Source organism: Humulus lupulus, chromosome 1 (genome assembly GCF_963169125.1).
Source record: "Humulus lupulus chromosome 1, drHumLupu1.1, whole genome shotgun sequence".
NCBI classification, from domain to species: domain Eukaryota; kingdom Viridiplantae; phylum Streptophyta; class Magnoliopsida; order Rosales; family Cannabaceae; genus Humulus; species Humulus lupulus.
Window position 1 is genome coordinate 38,876,878 of NC_084793.1, and position 20,094 is coordinate 38,896,971.

Genomic DNA, 20,094 nt, shown 5'->3' on the forward strand with positions numbered 1-20,094 from the left:
CGGGGCGTTGAATGAAATCCTTGCTAGATCGGACGGATGGGAATCAATGACAAGATGGCGCCGAAAAGGTGGCAGAAGGATGATCGTGGGCATGTTTCCAAGGTACTCAAGTACCAAAAATGAGCAATACCCAGCTGACGCGTGTCCATTTTCAAAAGTGTGACGGTACAGTTCTCAAAGAAAGTAGTTCAAAAGTTTCCTTCTCTTAGGATTCGAACAAATACTTTTGAGGGGGCAAGATGTTACACCCAGATTTCGAGCTATGTTAAATACGACCTCGAAAGTTGGATTCGCAAATAAGTGGATTCATAAGGTTGGAAACATGCTCCAGGAATAGATGTCGAGCCTGCAGGACATAGACGACCTCGAGTATGGTGACCTCGAAGTATTCATGATCTCGAAAGATAGCTCCGGGGACGCTCTCATCTTCAGGGGTGACCTCGGATCAGGGGTCTCGAGCTCGATGCACATACGATCTCGAAAGCCATGTGGCCTCGGGAGATGTTTCTAGCTCGATAGATGACGGGAAACCTGGGAAGCTAAAGCCTTTGAGATACGTGATAACCACCTTGAATATCTACAAGTGTTATAAATACGAGATGTAATCCTCATTTATTATTGTAAATCCCCTAGAATCGTGGGATATTATTTGGTCAGTTGTACGTCCCTTGGTCTTCAGGGGACGTTTCCTTTTATATCTAATTATAGGCATTTAAAGCCATTTATTTGATTTACACAAAAAGAGTAACTACCCAAAATATGTGGGATAGTATTCTTTGATCTTCTCTATAAATAGAGAGGCCATGCACCATTGTAAAGGACCGAAAATTCTGAACCTTGAGAGAAAACTCTGAAGAATTCATGCTTAATGAATTTTCAGAGATAATCTTGAGTTTAATCACAGAGACTCGTGGACTAGGCAGATTTAACTGCTGAACCACGTAAAAATCGTGTGTTTATATTGTTTTATTCCGATTGGCCATTATCAGTTATTGTTTATGTGCTATTCTTTCATTGTTTGAAGAAAAACGGCGTCAACACATTCATTCATTCATTTTTGTTTAAGTTTATGTTTGTTATAGTTTTTGAATTGGGCAGTGACAACAAAATATTATATATTATATGTTTAATATAATATTAAGTTTAATTAAATTTCATTTAAGTTATAAAATGTATGATTTTATTATTTTTAAATAATTATCATTGCAAAATATCTCAAAAATCCTATTTTAATTTGTTTAATTATTTATTTATTTAATTTTATTTAAGTTTAATTCATGTTTACAATATATTATTAAATATAAGAATATTTTGTTAAATATAAAAATATTTCGTTAAAATTAACAGAAAAAAAATAATGTTAAAACCAATAAATTATGTTATCTACACACTTTTTATATAGAAAATATATATAGGACGACTATAGTGGGGGCATGCATTTTTCCCTCACTCACTAATAGGGGCGTTTCTGTGTTTTGGTACGCAAAAAAAATTATCATTCAATTTTTTATATGACGGGTGTATATTATAGTTATTTAGGACATTCTACTAGTTTTTAAAAAATTTCAAATAATTTACAATATTGAAAACAAGCTTCAAAGTAACGTGTTTCACACGCGTATATAACAAGATTCAAAACATCATGTTTTTTATTTTCGGCACTGTAAATTATTTAAAATTTCCCAAAAATTTGTGAGAGATTCTAAATAAATGTATTGTACACCAGCATATAAAAAAAATTGGGATTGTAATCTATCTATGTACCAAAAACACAAAAACAGATTGTTTTGAAGCTTATTTTATACACCCGTGAAACAAATTGTTTTGAAATCCTTTTCAGCACCGTAAATTATTAGGAATTCTCTTAAATCTGATAGGATGCCTACTATAACTACAGTGTACACCGTCATATAAAAAAAATTAGATTATAATTTTTCACATGCCATAAACAGAAACGCCCCTACCGGTTGGGGCAAAAACCGTGAAAATTAAAAAAACTTTTTGCTTATTATTCTTATGCAATGTGGAATATAACTTTTTGTATTAAAAAACTACAATGAAAATTCATCCAAAAAAAAAAAAAAAAAAAAGCTCATCAACAAAAAAGGAAAAATTCTCAAAAAGTTTGATTTTTTTTTTTTTTTTTTTATCTTGGAATTAGTTAGTATGTATATAATGATAGGTAGTTCTCTAATGCACCCCAAAAAGAGGCATATTGGTGCACCATTTCTCTAGATTTTGGCTTGAAAAGTATTTTCGGTACAATTTTTTTATAGTTGTGTATATTGTTTTTATTTAAATCATCCTGCAAAATTTTAAAAAAATCTAAATAATTTATAGTGCTGAAAATTATGTTCAAATAAGATAAAAAAAATAATCACACATGCAACAAACTATTTTAACACTGTTTTTTAGCACTAAAAATTATTCAAAATTTTTTGAAAATTTATAGAGTACTCTAAATAACTAATACACAACCATAAAAAAATTTGCACAAAAAATAACTTTTGAGCCAAAATATAGAAAGGGATTCATTGGTATGTCCCTTTTGGGGGTGCACCCAAGATTCTCTTTACAAGGATTTAATGTATATATTGAAAAACTTTTTTTAAAAAAACAAATCTTCCATTAAGATTAAACATTAAGTATGTGAAGATTACAAGAGATAGAAAGTGGACAGAATCATTCCACACTAATTCACTGTCTAACATAAAGTTACTTTTGTTAAGGAATGAGCTAAACCGTTAGCTTCTCAATCAACACGAGAGAAAGTAACTTTAGGGAAGAAAGAGAGTAAACTTCAAATGTTACAAATTACATCACATCAAGCAGAAAGATCGTGACTATTATGCAAGATTTGGTTATGCAAGATTTAGCCCAAGAAATATTTTTGGTGCAATTTTTAATAATTATATATATTATAGTTGTTTAGATTATTATGTAAATTTTTAAGAAATTTTAAATAATTTATCATGTCAAAAAATAAAGTTTAAATAGTTTGTTACACATATAATTAATTTTTTTATGCATGTATAAAATATTTTATTTGAATATTATTTTCGTTACAATAAATTATTTAAAATTTTCTAAAATTTTTTACAATACTCTAAATAATTATAATATATAAAATCATAAAAAAAAATTACACTAAAAATACTTCTTAAGCTAAAAACTTAAGAAAGAATACACAGATGTGCCATTTTGGAGTACACCAAAGACCTACCCCGTAATATATATTGAAAAACTTGGTTATGATTTTCTTTAGCAAAATGGAGTATTACATTTTTTTTTTCTTCTATTTGTACACTTAAATGCTCATCATTTAAATTTGTGTTCTATCCGTTCTTTGATAGTGCATAAATATCTCAAGCAAATGATGGTCATTGTTTTTTTTTTTTCTTCCTTTATATTAATGGAACTGTGCATTTTTATTTTTATTTTACTCGAAAGTGGATAAAAGTGGAAAGAAATATGTATAATCCATGCGTGCACTTTATAACAATTGAAATTGTAGTCGACATGCTATTATATATCATTTTAAATAGAAGGATTATTGAGCATGAAATGTTGACAATATTAATTATTTTTACCTTTATATATTAAAATAAATTACATGTGCAATCATTCTCGTTTAATAGACGGTACCGACATCGAGCATCAGAATTTGTAATGTCCACTACCAAATTTATGTTTTTATCATTAGCATGCCCTAAAATCAAATATTATTGCAAAAATAACCCCTAAATTAAATAATTCAAACAAAAGCTATTTCAATGGCTAAAAAACAACCTGAAACAAATAATTCTGTCACCACAATTGAAGTCATGATATTAAAGTTACAATGTTGGGATTTTATATTTCATATTCTTTAATATCATTTTTCTAAATTTCATAGGTTTTGCGTTAAAACTTATAATCTATATCTATATATATCTATATCTATATCTCTTCTATATAATAAGTGTGAAAATATCAGAAAATTTTAATTTTAACGGTTTTTTATTTTTTTAATGTTAACTTTAACGGAATATTCTTATATTTAACTGTAATTTGTAAATATTTAAATTTAAATAAAATAAAATTAAATTAAAAATTAAAATAAGATATTTTTAAGATATTTTACCGTAATAATTTTTTTAAAATAATAAATAATTAAACAAATTAAAATAAGATATTTTACAATAATAATTATTTAAAAATAATAAAATTATTTTAAAATAATACTATTATTCTTTAACCTAGTCTTCTAATATTTATTTTCACTATTTTGTGGATTTTCTAATTTTTATTTAATATTTATTAAAATAAATAACTAATTAACAATTAAAAAATCTCTATAGTCTCATATAATTTATAAACCATTATGTATTATACATTTAGTTTATAAATAAAGTATCATTGAATCACTTATTAATTTGTCCAAACATTATTTTTTTTCATATACTAGTGACTGTTTTATGTGAATCTTGCACAAAAATCAAATAGTTATATATATTTTTTAGTTTATCAAATTTAGTATATTATTTATATTTTACATATTTAATTTTTGTAGTATATATTTTTATATCATTTAAATTTGTAAATTTTATTTTATATATTGAAAAAAATGACATTATTTATCTATATTTCTAATCTATATATAAATATATTTAATTAATAGAAAATATCTATAAAAAACTAATACTACTATTATAAAATATTTATAAAATAATAATAATACTATTATTATTATTATTTTCATTAGGTTTTTACAATATGGAAAATAATTATCTATATCTATATAAATGATAGTTTTGAGGAGATGAGGTTGCAGTTGCACTCTCTTCATCTAATCTTCTATTTTTTTTATTTTGTGATTTTTTTCTAATATTTTTTAAAAAATAATTAATTAACAATTAAAAAAAATCTCTATAGTTCCACATGGTTTACAAATCATCATGGGTATTATACATTTAGTCTATAAATAAAGTATCATTTCATCACTTTAATTTGTCCAAACATTAGTATTTTACTTCTTCTTATATGAGTTATTTTAATTGAATCTTGTCACGTACCAAATAATTATATATTTTTTAGTTTATAAAATTTAATATATTATTATATTTTATAGATTTAATTTTTGTAGTATATATTTTTATATTATTCAAATTTGTAAATTTTATATTATATATTGTAATAAATGACATTAGCTATTTATATTTCCATATCTATATATAAGAATATTTTATTAAGATAAAATATCCATAAAAATAAAAGTAATACTGCTATTATAAAATATCTATAAAAAATATAATAATAATAATTATTATTATTTTCATTGTTTATGAAAACCAATTATAATAATAGGTGATTTGACAATCTAAATTTTTCCAATCCACTTTATCTTTATTTTTTCAATTTTTATTCTATTTTTTATAATTTATGATTATTCATTAAGATAAAAATATCTATAAAAATCTATATCAATATCTATTTATATGATTATTAATATTTATAAAAATAAAAGTTTCAAACGGATAATTTCTTACGTTTTTTAATCTTACTTTATCTATATTTTTTATCATTTTTATTTTACTTTTTCTAATAATAATAATAATAATAATAATAAACATTTATTTGAATTGTTTATGATTTTTATTTAAACATAATTAGATTTACAAAATTATTTCTTGATGTCATATATAATTTAAATTTGAATTATAATTTGATTTATTTAAACTTTTTATTTGAATGATATAATATACATACATATAATTAGAGCCACAAATTGATGTGGTACTTTAAAATATCTGCAAACCATTTTATTTATTTTCTGATTTTTTATTCAAATTTTTGTAATTTATGATTATTAATTAATATTTTATGATAAATTATCTTTTATGCTCCAAAAAACTAATTATGTATTAAAGATTTATTTTGAAAATTGTTGGACTATGACATGTGCAATTAAAAATAAAATAAACTTGAGCACGTGTAATAATTAATTATTATTTTTAATATACATATGTATCTACAAAATAGGTGAAATAAAATACTAAATGAGTCTTTCACAAGTATTTTATCATGAGTAAAAATTCAAGTTCTCTATCTTTATAAGAATGGGCTTCAAAATTTAGAGTAATAACTTGATTTTGTACTACATAATACGTTTATTGTAATTTTTTTTATTGTGGAGTCAACAAAGTAAAATATCATAGAATACCCATTATGTAATATTTATATGTATTTTATTTATCAAGTTTACATAATATTTGAATAAAAAATAATAAAATAAATTAATTTTAAATTAGAGTAATGAGTTAAAAGATACGATATAAAATAAATTAATAAAATCATAGTATATACTAGTATAACAATAAACCCCAAACCCTTTTAATTAAAACTAAAGAAAAGACAAAAATAAAAAAGTTATACCGATTACGAAGTTTGAAAATCGAAATGACAAAATCACTTTTTATAAATATCTTTATTTTTTTTATTTTATGGAAAAAAAATAACTTTTTATATTCGGATGTTCGCTCTTATCCTCATCGGCACTCGCGTCCATTTTCGCCGGTCTATTTTCTCGTCTATTTCCCCCAGACCACTGATCCCCATTAAAGCCATTCTCTCTCTCTCTCTCTCTCTCTTTATATATATTATATATATATAAATGTTTTAACCCTTTTAGCAAGTAATAAAAACTAACTAAACCTTGTTATATATCCCTTAATAAAAAAAAAAAGTAATTAGTTATCATGCATTAGAAAGAAATAGTGTAGTAAAATAGCACGATTACTTGATATTTTCATTTTCTTTTAAAAAAAAAGAACATTTATAAATGTAAAGATTAGATGAGAATCATGAGAGAAGAAGCAAATAATAATAATAACGTAGAAGTGCTACTTTTCAGTATATATATATATATGTGTGTGTGTGTGTGTTGTTTTGTTATTTTATTCGTAAAACTATGGGTGGCTAGACGAAACTTATGGCTGTGGATATAAGCAACTAGTATCTAGTAATAAAATAATGTAAATGGCAATAATTAAAAAATAAAAAAAAATGGAATAAAATATACAAAATCCTACTAAGCATTAGGTGTCAACCACATTGCTCGACACGTATCTGCTTTTTCGGGATACGTCAGCAGCACAAGTGGGCGCCCAATATAGGCTCACAGAGACGTAAAACCAGTCACATTCAACACTGAAATTCGAAATTATGACTTTATTTTTTATGTAAAAAATAAAAAAATAATCCAAGTTGGCCTTTCATGTTCCATATATTTTGATTTAATTAATTGGGGTATCAAAATCAATAATGGAACAAAGCCACATACCTTCACCGAGGCCAAGAGCCAAGGCCAATGACACACAACACAATTGTTTATTCTCTCTAAATTTATACATATTTTAATCCATTACACACCTTCTACAACCTTCCGGAACAAAGCTTCTACTTCTATAGATCTCATTCCAACCAAATTTTACAATAAGAAGAAACTTATTTTATAATATAAAATAAAAAATAAAAAACTACTGTGTATATATTAATTATTTGATTTGGATGTGTATGTGTATGTGTATGTATACAATCAACACATGTAATTATTTTTCTTAACACGAATGATTGAATACATTAATTAATATAATCGAAATGTGGGATTAGCAGTACTAATAATAAGTCGTCTCATCATTTTTCTTAACAGTCGTACCTATATTTTTTTTCTTTCATTTTTTAGGGTTGTAAATGGTTCTTTCGAGTTTGGTCGTTTCGTTCGTGTCGTACAGTTTGATATTGAATGAGATCACGGAAGATCTTAACTAAATAAAAAGTGAGTGAGCTATATATATATATATATATATATATAATCTGCACATAGTCCTATGCTTTGGACCAACACTGACCACTCGTTTAGTGCCACGTTTAAACACAAACGTTGTACACATCAAATTTAAATGATGCGTTTGGATGTGTTAGTTTTTAAGGAAACAAGATTATTATTATTGTTGTTATGATCTCTTACGTTAAAAAATTAAGCAAAAATCTTTGGAATATAATGGCCTAACGCTCATCCAGAGAATTTAATTATGGTTTCTTATTCATTCTATTTATTCATCCCAAAGTTTCACTATTTTTGTTTTGGCATCAAAACATTCTTACTTCTTTTATGTTATAACATTAGCTATTAGATCAAAACAGTCTCGAATTTGTCGAAATAACAAGAATAGCACGAGAAGTTATTTATTTATTTTATTTAAAAAAAAAAAAGGTGAGCTACTACTTAAAGAGGAAAACCTTTAGGAAGAGGTAAGGTAGTGATGAAATTTTAGGTTTTATTGCAGCAAAGTGATAATAATATTGAACATGTAAGTCATTGGACACGTGTTACGTTGATTCTATGCTACTTTTTTTTTACGTGTATTAGGGTACAAATTTTTATTTATTTTTTTCTTGGGAGGAGCAAGATTGCATTATTCTTTGTGAAGTAGGAGATTATTGGTTAAATATACGTGGCATTAAACTGAAACGACACTCCATTTTTCTTAATTCTGCTGATTTTTATTTTGTTTAGTTTATTGTTAGTGCAGTCTTCTCTTGCTTCTGATTATTAGGATATCTATGACTGACTCATGACTTGTCCGGTCCCCGTGACTGGGAAAAATATCTTCGACACCATATATATATATAAATCGCAATTGGCATTTTTTTTTTCTACTCTGCTCCACTGTCTTTTTTGGCAAAGAAAAGAAACATTTAGCTGTTCTTAGAGATGGAAAAATAATAACCTAATATTGTACTCCTCTAATAGTACTATTAAAAATAAGTTTTTTTTGTAAAATAATATCTTCACAAAAATTATTTATCTTCTCAGTGCAATCGACACAATCTTACATACAGCTACCAAATGTGTTTCTTTTTATAAGAGTAAAAAAATCATATATCTCTTCCATACGATATTTTTGAGATATTTTACAAGATAATTGTTGACGCCGTTTTTCGTCAACAGATAAAAGAAGAGCACAAAAACAATGGATGACGATAGCCAAACGGAACAAACAAATCAAACACACGATTTTTACGTGGTTCAGCAGTTAAATCTGCCTAGTCCACGAGTCTCTGTTATTAATCTTAAGATTATCTCTGAAAAATTCTTTAGCATGAATTCTCCAGAGTTTTCTCTCAAAGATCAGAATTCCGGTCCATTACAATGGTGCATGGCTTCTCTATTTATAGAGAAGGATGCAGAATACTATCCCACATATTTTGGGTAGTTACTCTTTTGTGAATAAAAATAAATGACTTTAAATGCCTTTAATCAGATAAACAAGGAAACGTCCCTGAAGACCAGGGAATGCATAACTGACTAAATAATATCCCACGATTCTTGGGGATTTACATCAATAAATGAGGATTACATCTCATGTTTACAATACTTGTAGATATTCAAGGTGGTTATAGCGTATCTCCAAGGCTTCAACATCTCAGGTTTCATGTCATTGTGCGAGCCACTGACATCTCCCGAGCTAACATTGCTTTCGAGATAGTACATCAAGCTCAAGACCCATGCTCCGAAGTCCCTGAAGATGAAGGTGTTCTCGGAGCTACCTTTCGAGATCGAGATCATTTCGAGGTCACCGCATTCGAGATCATATATCATACTTTGCATGCTCGATTTACAATCCTAGATCATACTCTAATCCTCACGAGACCATTTATTGTGAACTCAGCTTTCGAGGTCATATTTACCATGGCTCGAAATCTGGGTATAACATCTTGCCCCCTCAAAAGTATTTGTTCGAATCCTAAGAGAAGGAAACTTTTGAACTACTTTCTCTGGGAACCGTACCGTCATACGCTCTTGAAAACGGACACGTGCCAGATGGGTATTGCTCACTTTAGGTACTTGAGTACCTTGGGAACACGCCCACGATCGTCCGTCTGACAACTTTTCGGCGCCATCTTGTCATTGATCCCCATCCGTTCGATCTAGTGAGAATTCCATTCGATGCTCCTGATCAATTCCATTTTCCCACCTATATATACAAGACCCCCTCTTCGTCTTCTTCTTCACGTTTGTTCATCGTAAACCAGAAAGGAAAAAAAACAAGAAAACCATAGACTTTCTTAAGAAGCTTCCGTCCCGTGCATGTTTTCTCGACCCAAGAAACAAAGAAATCCTGGTCTGTTCGAGTCCGTGAGTTCTTTCTTGCAACCTCTCCTCCAATCGACGATTTCGCTGCAATCACCATCACTGTGTAAGTATGCCATTTTTGTTTTCAGCTTTTTACCCATACTGTTCTTGTTGTGTATGCTAGTTTACGTTCTTAGAATGATACGATAGGAAGTTTTGAACCAATGGGCTTTTATGCCTTCTAGATTTTCATTCTGGATGTTCGTCTCTAGTTTGTACCCAGTTTTGTTGTTTGAACGAAGTTTCAACTTTCTGGGTTTTGAAAATTTTAGGCCATGTTTCTTGTACACTAAGTTTTCGGGTAAAAAACCCTTGTTCTTGACAATTGCACGAAACCCAAAAATGCCCTTTCCTGGCTAACCGCCACCTTTCTTTCCCTTGAATTTCAGGATTTTCAAAAAATCATCCCCGCTCCTTTTCTTTCCTGTGGAACACACGCTCTGACTCTTTAGTAAGGGTCTTAATACTTAGTTTCTTGTCCTTAAATCTCCGAGTTCATCCCATCGAGCTCGTGATTCTTGCATGCATGGCCCTCACCATTTTTTCTTTCTCGTTAGATGTCACAGAATCCGGAAAGACGGTGGGGGTCATTACGAGCAATCCCTTATGAGCCCAAATCTCCGAGCCCGGAATCGGTCTTTGCCCGGAACCAACATTGGATTACCGAATACGAGATCGCACGCGAGCAAGAAGACATTCGAGCCCACTATCGTCGCCAGATAGACGAGGTTATTGAAAAGAAGAGAAGAGTTCTTCGGGAAGCCATCTATCCGGAGCCCAACCCAGGACCTAGGCCAGTTCCCCTCGAACCTGCGTTAAAAGTCACGGTTGCATACCACCCAGGGGAACTCCAGTTTTCCTTAATGGCGGAGCCTTCGTCTTCGCAGCCTAGGAGGGAGATGTTTGAAGCCGAATTCTACCAGAGCTCGGTTACCACCAGCGACCAAATAACTGATATCTTGGCCCTCCATGGCCTTAGTTCGTTGGACACACTGAAGTGTCGAGCTCCGACTAGGCATGAACGGAGCTGTTTCGCCCCTGGGGGCCGCGATTCCAGTGTAAAATACGCGGCCTGGAGCCAGGAACATATAAGGGCAGAAGCTTTACTGCCCCTGAAGTCCTTTTTCAGAGACTTCATTGATTTCGTTGGGTTGGCTCCATTCCAACTCAACACCAATTCATACAGGGTGCTGTCTGCCCTGAGGTCCTTGTTCCACGAGCTGGAGTGGACAGGGCCTTCACCCCAAGAGATTTTATATCTCTTTTGTTTGAAGAGTAATCCCTCCCGAGCTCGGGGAGGAGATGGTTTTTACTATCTTTCGAGCTACCCCAAAGAGACGAAGATCTTTGAAGATCTTCCAAACCACCCTCCTGACTTCAAGAAGGCTTTTTTCTGGACAGACGGTCTGTCCCCGTCTCGACATCGTTCGTTTAGGCGGATTCGTAAGTATTCTCGTTACTTTCTATTTTTGAGCTCAGAATTTTAGCCCTTAAATCCATATTTAGTTGAAGTGTATCTCGCCTTTCAGCTAACTTTCAGCGTCCCACCCCTGACGAGACAATGAAGGGGCACAGAGAGACCTTGCTCCGACTCCCTTACGGCAGGAGATCTCTCTCATTTCTATTACATGAGGACAAGCTACGAGCTTGTGGGTTGTTGGGACAGGGCCAGTCAACCTCTGACTGGTCCAGTAAAAAATATGAACGCTGGGAGGAAGTGCCACTGCCCACAGGCATCCTTCCTCCGAGGAGAGAAAGGAGGGCATCTCTCCCAATTCGCTCAAGAAGTCCGCGGTCGGGGAATGAGGCCAATGACGAAGCCTCGAGTTCGGACTCCGATGGAGGTAAAACCCTTCCTACCTCGCGAATGTGGTCCCCCACTTTATTAAAACACAGGCCCAATAGACTAGTCTCATGCCCACAGGATAGATACCACTTCTACATATGGAGTTGGGTAGATGACTGTGTCCATAGGTTTGATAGTGGGCTCGGGAAATACGAAACTATGTACACCACGGACGAGGTGTGGAATGGGATAGCTGTGCAGTATGGGACCAATGATTATAGGGACCTCTCGAGGTTATCACCAACTTATAGGGAAGGCACTCCCCCCGCCTCTTCTGAAGACGGGGGAATTTCATGGTCCCCAAGCTCGAGCTCGGGGGAGAGTCTCAGTTAGGTTTTTTCTCCAACTGGTTTCCATCTTTTTTCAAAGTTATTATTATTGTTTAACTCACTGTCATTGTGCAGGTTCCATGAATCCCGACCTCGACGCGGTGCTTTTTAGCGATGGTGGAGCTGGCGCCCAAAAGAGTAAACGCCCGAGGATACCAAAGAGATCCGACCGACCGTCCAAGGTACCTAAACATCGCGAGACGACTCCCACAGCCCAGACCACTGCGAACACCTCCAAGGAACCGACTGCCCAGATTGATGGGTCAGGCCCGACTGCATCCATCTCGCTGCTTCCCACCGAAACGCGGTTAACAGTTGTTCGGCCCCCGAAGAAACCTTTTACCTCGACGGTTCAGCTGCCAACGACTCGAACCCACACTGAGGAGTATGTACTTGATGGTGCCGCTGGGACAGAAGGGGCTTTACTCAGCTCGGACGTCCTTTCTCGGGTAGGTCAGAGCTTTTCTGGCTTCGGCGCCGACCACTGGGATCTCGTGCGCAAGGCCTCGGACTGCAACACTCTTTATGAGAAGAGTATCGAACTCACCGCCGCGGTAGCCTTCTCAACTCTATTTTAAGTATTTATGCCTCAATCCGCAATTCTGATTCGTTTGTGTTTCAGGCCCTTGTTGTTTCAGCACAGCTTAACTATAAACTGACCAACGAGGTGCAAACGAGCTTGTCTCTGGCCCAGAAGTCGAAGGATCTCGAGCTTAAGATGGTTGACGAGCTCAAAGACTCGAAGTCTGAACTTGAAAAACTGAAGACCCGTCTCGAGGAGCTGGAAAAGTCAAACGCTGAGCTCGAGAAGGCCAATGCCAAGCTCGAAGAGGAGAAATCTGCTACCCTCGACCTCATGGAGAGCGAGAAGGTCCGCCTCCTGAACGAGTCTAAGGAGCAGAAGGAGAAAGCGGTCGACCAGGCCATGTACAAGCTTTGGGCCGACAATGACGACCTCGACACCAGCTTCCTAGGTCCTCTCGAAGCCACATATGTTGAGCGGTGGAATGCCCGTCTCGAGGCAAGCGTAGCTGCTCGAGAGGCGGCCCAGCAGGATAGCCATGCTATTCGTCCTGGAGGGTCCAGTGATACTGATGCTGAGAAGGCCAAGGGGAATCCTCTTCCTTAAATCTGATCTCGGGGAAATCACTTATTGGGGCTGCGTCCCCAATTTTTGTAACTTTTAATTTATGCCCATGGGGCTGATACAATTAATTTTAACATTGACTTTTATATGCTTTACATTTCTTGGCTCGAAATATTTTGCACATTTTATATGGATGAATCATTTATGTTTATTTATTCATACAAACATATTGTGGATTTAGGCTTGAAACTCGATGCATTCATGCATAGTTTGTTCAAATTATCCGCTCCCGACTTCGTTATTCATCAAAGTCGGATGTTACTTTAACCATGAACTCGAAAATACTTATATGGTATGTAACGTGAATGGTTCGGTTATATCTTTTTTGCTTAGTCACTTTTCCTCGTCCTCGGTTTTTACTCCAAGGTTAAGAGTTTGAAACTATTTTTCTTTAAGATATTCCAGCCTCGATCTCGACTTATCCCGAAGTGGGTTTAGGTTCCTACTTATCATCGATTAGTTTTTTGGCTGGTTTGTTCTGAACCTGTTAAGTTTGCACATCTGGTTAACTCCAAACGTTTTCTGTTTTTTGATAACTCGGTTATGTCCGAACTATCTAAGCTCACGTATCTGGTTATATCCAAATACTTCATTTTTGATAATTTAGTTATGTCTGAACTATCTAAGCTCGCGCATCTGGTTATATCCAAATACTTTGTTTTTGATAATTCGGTTACGTCCGAACTATCTAAGCTCGCGCATCTGGTTATATCCAAATACTTTGTTTTTGATAATTCAGTTATGTCCGAACTATCTAAGTTCGCGTATCTGGTTATATCCAAATACTTTATATATTTTTTTATTTTTTAAGCTACATATACCAATGATGCCCCCTTAATATCCTATGAGTGTGACCATAGGTTATTAAATTAAGAGAGATTGCAAAAATAAAAATAAATTACATGTGAAACAAAGTAGACCTTTCATTTGATGAAATTCAAAAACAAACTAACATAGATAGAAAATCATGGTTACAGGCAACACTTTTCCTATACTATTGATAATAAGGTCTAAGGTGTTCGCCATTCCATGCTCGAGGTATCAGGCTCCCATCTAATCTCGCAAGTTTATATACGCCAGGTCGGATGACTGATTCTATCTGGTATGGTCCTTCCCAGTTCGTCTCGAGCACCCCAGCTGCTGGGTCTCGGGTTGCCAAGAATACTCGTCTCAAAATCAGGTCTCCCACTCCGAACTTTCGATCTCGAACCCTCTTATTGAAATATCTCGTGGTTCGTTGCTGGTAAGCAGCATTCCTCAGCTGAGCCTCTTCTCTTTTTTCATCGATCAAGTCTAGGGTTTCTTCGAGCTGAGTATGATTGGAACTTTGATCGTAAATCTGAGTTCAGATCGTCGGAATTTCGACCTCGATGGGCAACATCGCCTCGCAGCCGTACGCTAGAGAGAACGGAGTATGTCCCGCTGATGTCCGAGCTGTAGTCCTATATCCCCAAAGGACTTGAGGCAATTCCTCGGGCCAACGTCCCTTTGCCTCCTCCAACTTTTTCTTTAGAGAACTCTTGAGAGTTTTGTTAACGGCTTCGACCTGACCATTCGCTTGAGGGTGAGCCACTGATGAAAAACTCTTTATTATACCGTTCTTGTTACAAAAGTTGGTGAATAAGTCGCAATCGAACTGGGTTCCGTTATCAGATACAATCTTTCTTGGTACTCCATATCGGCATACGATGTTCTTTACCACGAAATCTAGGATCTTTTTCGAAGTTATGGTCGCCAATGGTTCAGCCTCCGTCCATTTTGTGAAGTAATCAACCGCGACCACAGCATATTTTACTCCTCCTTTGCCAGTTGGGAGTGAGCCTATGAAGTCGATGCCCCATACCGCGAAAAGCCATGGGGATGTCAACATGGTCAGTTCGGAAGGTGGAGCTTGGGGTATCGTGGCGAATCTTTGGCATTTGTCGCACTTTTTCACGTACTCGAAAGAGTCCGTTTTAATGGTTGGCCAGAAATATCCTTGGCGTATAATCTTCTTGGACAGGCTATGCCCCCCGGTATGGTCTCCGCAGAACCCTTCATGAATTTCTTCAATAATCTTCTTTGCCTCGGGAGGAGTCACACATCTGAGAAACAACATAGAATACCCCCTTCTGTATAGCCTTCCATCCAGGATGGTGTAACGAGGAAGTTGATACATTAGTTTCCGAGCCTGATTTCGATCTTTTGGAAGAATTCCATTTTCGAGATAATCAACTATCGGGCTCATCTAGGTCGGCTCTGTCTCGATCATACACACATCTTCCTCATCTGGCTCAGTAATGCTGGGTGCTGACAGGTGTTCTACGGGTACAACATTCAGCTCTTCATTTTCGGCGGAAGTGGCGAGCCGAGCTAAGGCATCTGCATTTGAGTTTTGCTCTCGGGGAACCTGTTCGATTGCATAAAACTCAAAATACTCTAATGCGGATTTTGCCTTCTCCAGATAAGCTGCCATTTTTGTGCCACGAGCCTGGTATTCTCCAAAGATTTGATTAACCACGAGCTGGGAGTCGCTGTAGCAATGTATAGCTTTGGCCTTGAGCTCTTTTGCTATTCGTAGTCCCGCAAGTAAAGCCTCGTACTCAGCTTCATTATTAGATGCTTTAAAGCCGAACCTTAAAGCAGAGTGAAATTTGCTCCCTGCAGGAGTGATCAGAATAACTCCTGCCCCCGCTCCATTTTCATTTGACGACCCGTCGACGTAAAGTTTCCACAGCTCATGGGTCGTGGTTGTTACCTCATCGTCGGCTATACCAGTGCACTCCACTATAAAATCCGCCAACGCTTGTGCCTTAATGGTCGTTCTCGGATGGTAGGTGATCTCGAACTGTCCGAGCTCAACTGCCCATTTAAGGAGTCGACCAGACGCCTCTGGTTTAGACAAGACTTGCCTTAGTGGTTGATCTGTTAGTACATGGATAGGATGTGCCTGAAAGTAAGGGCGGAGCTTGGAAGATGAGTGGATTAGACTGAGGGCGAGCTTCTCCATCAGTAGATATCTTGATTCTGCCCCCAGTAATCTTTTACTGATATAGGAGATGGGTTTCTGTATTCTCTCTTCTTCTCGAACGAGCACCGCGCTTATCGCGTGCTCGGTAGTTGAGAGGTATAGCAATAGTACTTCTCCCGTCTCAGGCTTCGATAGGATGGGTGGTTTGGCTAAGTGCTTTTTGAGCTCCTGAAAGGCTAGCTCGCACTCATCTGTCCATTCGAACTTCTTACTTCCTTTCAATAAGTTGAAGAATGGGAGACCGCGGTCCGTTGACTTCGAGATGAACCTGCTCAGAGCTGCCATCCTGCCAGTCAAGCTTTGAACATCTTTATGCTTCCGAGGCGAAGGCATATCGATCAGGGCCTTTATTTTGTCGGGATTAGCCTTGATCCCACGAGAGTTGACAATGAAACCCAGAAATTTTCCTGAAGACACCCCGAAAGTGCACTTCTGAGGATTCAACTTCATGTTGTACTTTCTGAGCACGCCAAAGCACTCTTCGAGGTCATCAACATGGTTCTTGTTAAGTTGAGACTTTACAAGCATGTCATCAACATAAACTTCCATGTTGTTCCCTATTTGTTCTGAGAACATCATGTTTACGAGCCGCTGGTACGTGGCTCCGGCATTCTTGAGTTCGAATGGCATGACATTGTAGCAGTAGAGCCCTTTATCTGTGATGAAGCTCGTATGCTCTTGGTCGGGGGCGTGCATGGGAATCTGGTTATATCCAGAATAGGCATCCATGAACGACATCAGACCATGCCCCGCCGTGGCGTCTACGAGCTGGTCAATTCTCGGCAGTGGAAAATAGTCTTTTGGGCAGGCCTTGTTGAGGTCCGAGTAGTCAATGCACGTTATCCACGTCCCATTGGGCTTCGGGACCAACACTGGATTGGCCACCCAGTCAGGGTAAAAGGCGTCCCTAATGAAATTATTTGCTTTCAGTCTGTCAACTTCCTCCTTTAGTGCTTTCTTTCTGTCTTCATCCAGCTGTCTTCGCTTTTGCTGCTTCGGGGGAAAGCTTTTGTCTATATTCAATGCGTGGCTCGCTACATTAGGGATTATTCCCACCATGTCAGAGTGTGACCATGCGAAGACATCCTGGTTTTTCTTCAGAAAGCAAATTAATTGCTATTTGGCTTCGTCTAGGAGGTGTTTTCCGACCTTTACCTTCTTCGAGGGTTCAGCTTCGTCGAGCTGAACTTCTTCGAGCTCTTCCAACGGTTCGAGGTCAACTTTCTCCTCAATCCTTGGATCGATTTCCTTGTCGATTTCTAAAACCGTCCCATCCTTATTTTGTATGATAACGAGTGCTTGAGCGCTCGTTTGTTTCTTTCCCCTCAAAGAGATGCTGTAACATTCTCTCCCTGCCAATTGATCTCCTTTCAATGTTCCGACCTCGCTCGGAGTTGGGAACTTAAGGGCTAGATGCCTTACAGATGAAACTGCCCCCAGCCCGACCAGGGCGGGTCTCCCGAGCAGTACATTGTAGGCAGATGGTAACTCTACTACCACGAACTCCATCATCTTGGTCGCCGAGACTGGATAGTCTCCCAAGGTCACAGGGAGTTCGATGGACCCCATACAGGCGGTTCCTTATCCAGAAAAGCCGTACAAAGTGGTTGCGCAAGCCTTTAGGTCGCGAAGGGAGAGTCCCATTTTCTCTAGTGTTGCTTTATAGAGAATGTTAACTGAGCTCCCATTGTCTATGAGAACTCAGCGCACTCTTTTGTTGGCAAGCTGCAGGGTGATGACTAGTGGATCATGATGAGGGAACTGGACATGGGAAGCATCTTCCTCGGTGAAGGTTATAGGTTGAGTTTCAACCCTTTGGCTTTTTGGTGCCCTTGGTTCGGGTTCATAAGGAGACCCGTCCCCTGTCTTCAGCTCATTCACATATCGCTTTTGAGCATTTCTATCCCCTCCTGCGAGATGAGGACCTCCCGAGATGGTTATTACGTCCTCTCCATCTATCGGCGGAGGCCTGTCTTCTTCCCGAGATCGGGAGTTATTATTCTGTGTTGTCGGAAGTGCGGCTACTCTCTGGCTTACAGTAGTCTGTCCAGTACTCTGGTTTTTGACATACTGCCGGAAATAACCTCTCGAGATCAACCCTTCGATCTCGTCCTTCAGCTGTCGGCACTCATCAGTTGTGTGTCCGGTGTCTCTATGAAACCGGCAATACTTACTGGAATCCCTCTTGGACTTTTGATTCCTCATTGGGTCCGGACGCCTGAAGGGGACCTGGTTTTCATTAGCCAGGTATATATTTTCCCGAGACTCGTTGAGCTCGGTGTGTACTTTATATACGGAGTAATACCTTTCTCCTTTCTTTTTCTTTCCTCCTTCAGCCTCGGGGTTATTTCCCTCGCTCTTTTTCCTCTTAGAGGGATTCTCTGAGGTAGGCTGTGAAGTCGCTGGGTCAGCCGAGGTTGAGGCGGAGTTAATGTTTATTGTTGTAGTTTCGGTTTGCGAGGTTGCTTTTAGTGTTGACCTCGCCTCCTCTACATTGACAAATCTCTGCGCCCGCTTATTAAACTCGGTTATTGACCTCACCGGTTTCCCTTGCATGTCATCCCAAAGGGCACTTCCAGGTAACACACCAGCTCGGATGGCCATCAAGTGCCCACTGTCATCCACGTCTCGAGCTCGGGCGACCTCTAGATTAAATCTTGTCAGGTAGCTTTTCAGTGTTTCGCCCGGTTGTTGTCGGACGTTAGTCAAAGTGGATGCTTCGGGTCTGACTCCCATCATAGCCCATAACTGCTTCTTGAAGTCTCTAGACAATTGATCCCACGAAGTTATAGAGTGTCTCTTGTACTTCTCGAACCAACTCTTGGCAGGTCCGGCCAATGATGTTGGAAACAACATGCATCTGAGCTCGTAACCTACATTACTGGCTCTCATAATAGTGTTGAACGTACTCAGGTGGCTACATGGGTCGGTTTTTCCTTCAAACGCTGGGACGTGAGGAATCTGGAACCCTTGAGGAAACTGAGTGTTAGAAATATTAGGAGCGAATGGCTCGAGCTCCTCATCAGAGTCCTCGTATCGACCACTCCCTCGTTCATTCTTCAAAAGCCTAAAGGCTTTTTCGAGCTGATCAATCCTTTCTTGAACTGGGTCCTTAGGTGGTGTCTGGAATTGATAGTCATTAATCGCGATCCCAGGCTCGCGTCTCCGTGAGGGATCTCTACGCCCATTCAGATGATTCCTTAGATCCGGATTTGTCTGACCTCCCTTTCCCCTGCTCTGATTAAGATGATTTCGCAGGTCAGGATGACTCTTGCGATTCCCAGTATTTTTACGACCTCGGTCGTGCTTACTGACGGACCTAGTCTCTCCGGACTCATCACTGGTGAAACTCATTGATCGGTCATTTCGTGGTGGATCCTTTCTACGTCGCCTTGTCTCCGCAGTGCGATATCGAGACGTCTGACTTCTCTCAGATGGTGCGCCTCTCCGCTCCTGGAACGTCTCCCTGTTTCCTTGTCTTTCCCCTGCACGCCCTTGATCCTGATCTCGAACAGGTTGAGCGTTTCTGCGGGGAGGTGAAGGATATCTTATGGGAGACGGAGGGAACCGTATAGGCGACGGTGG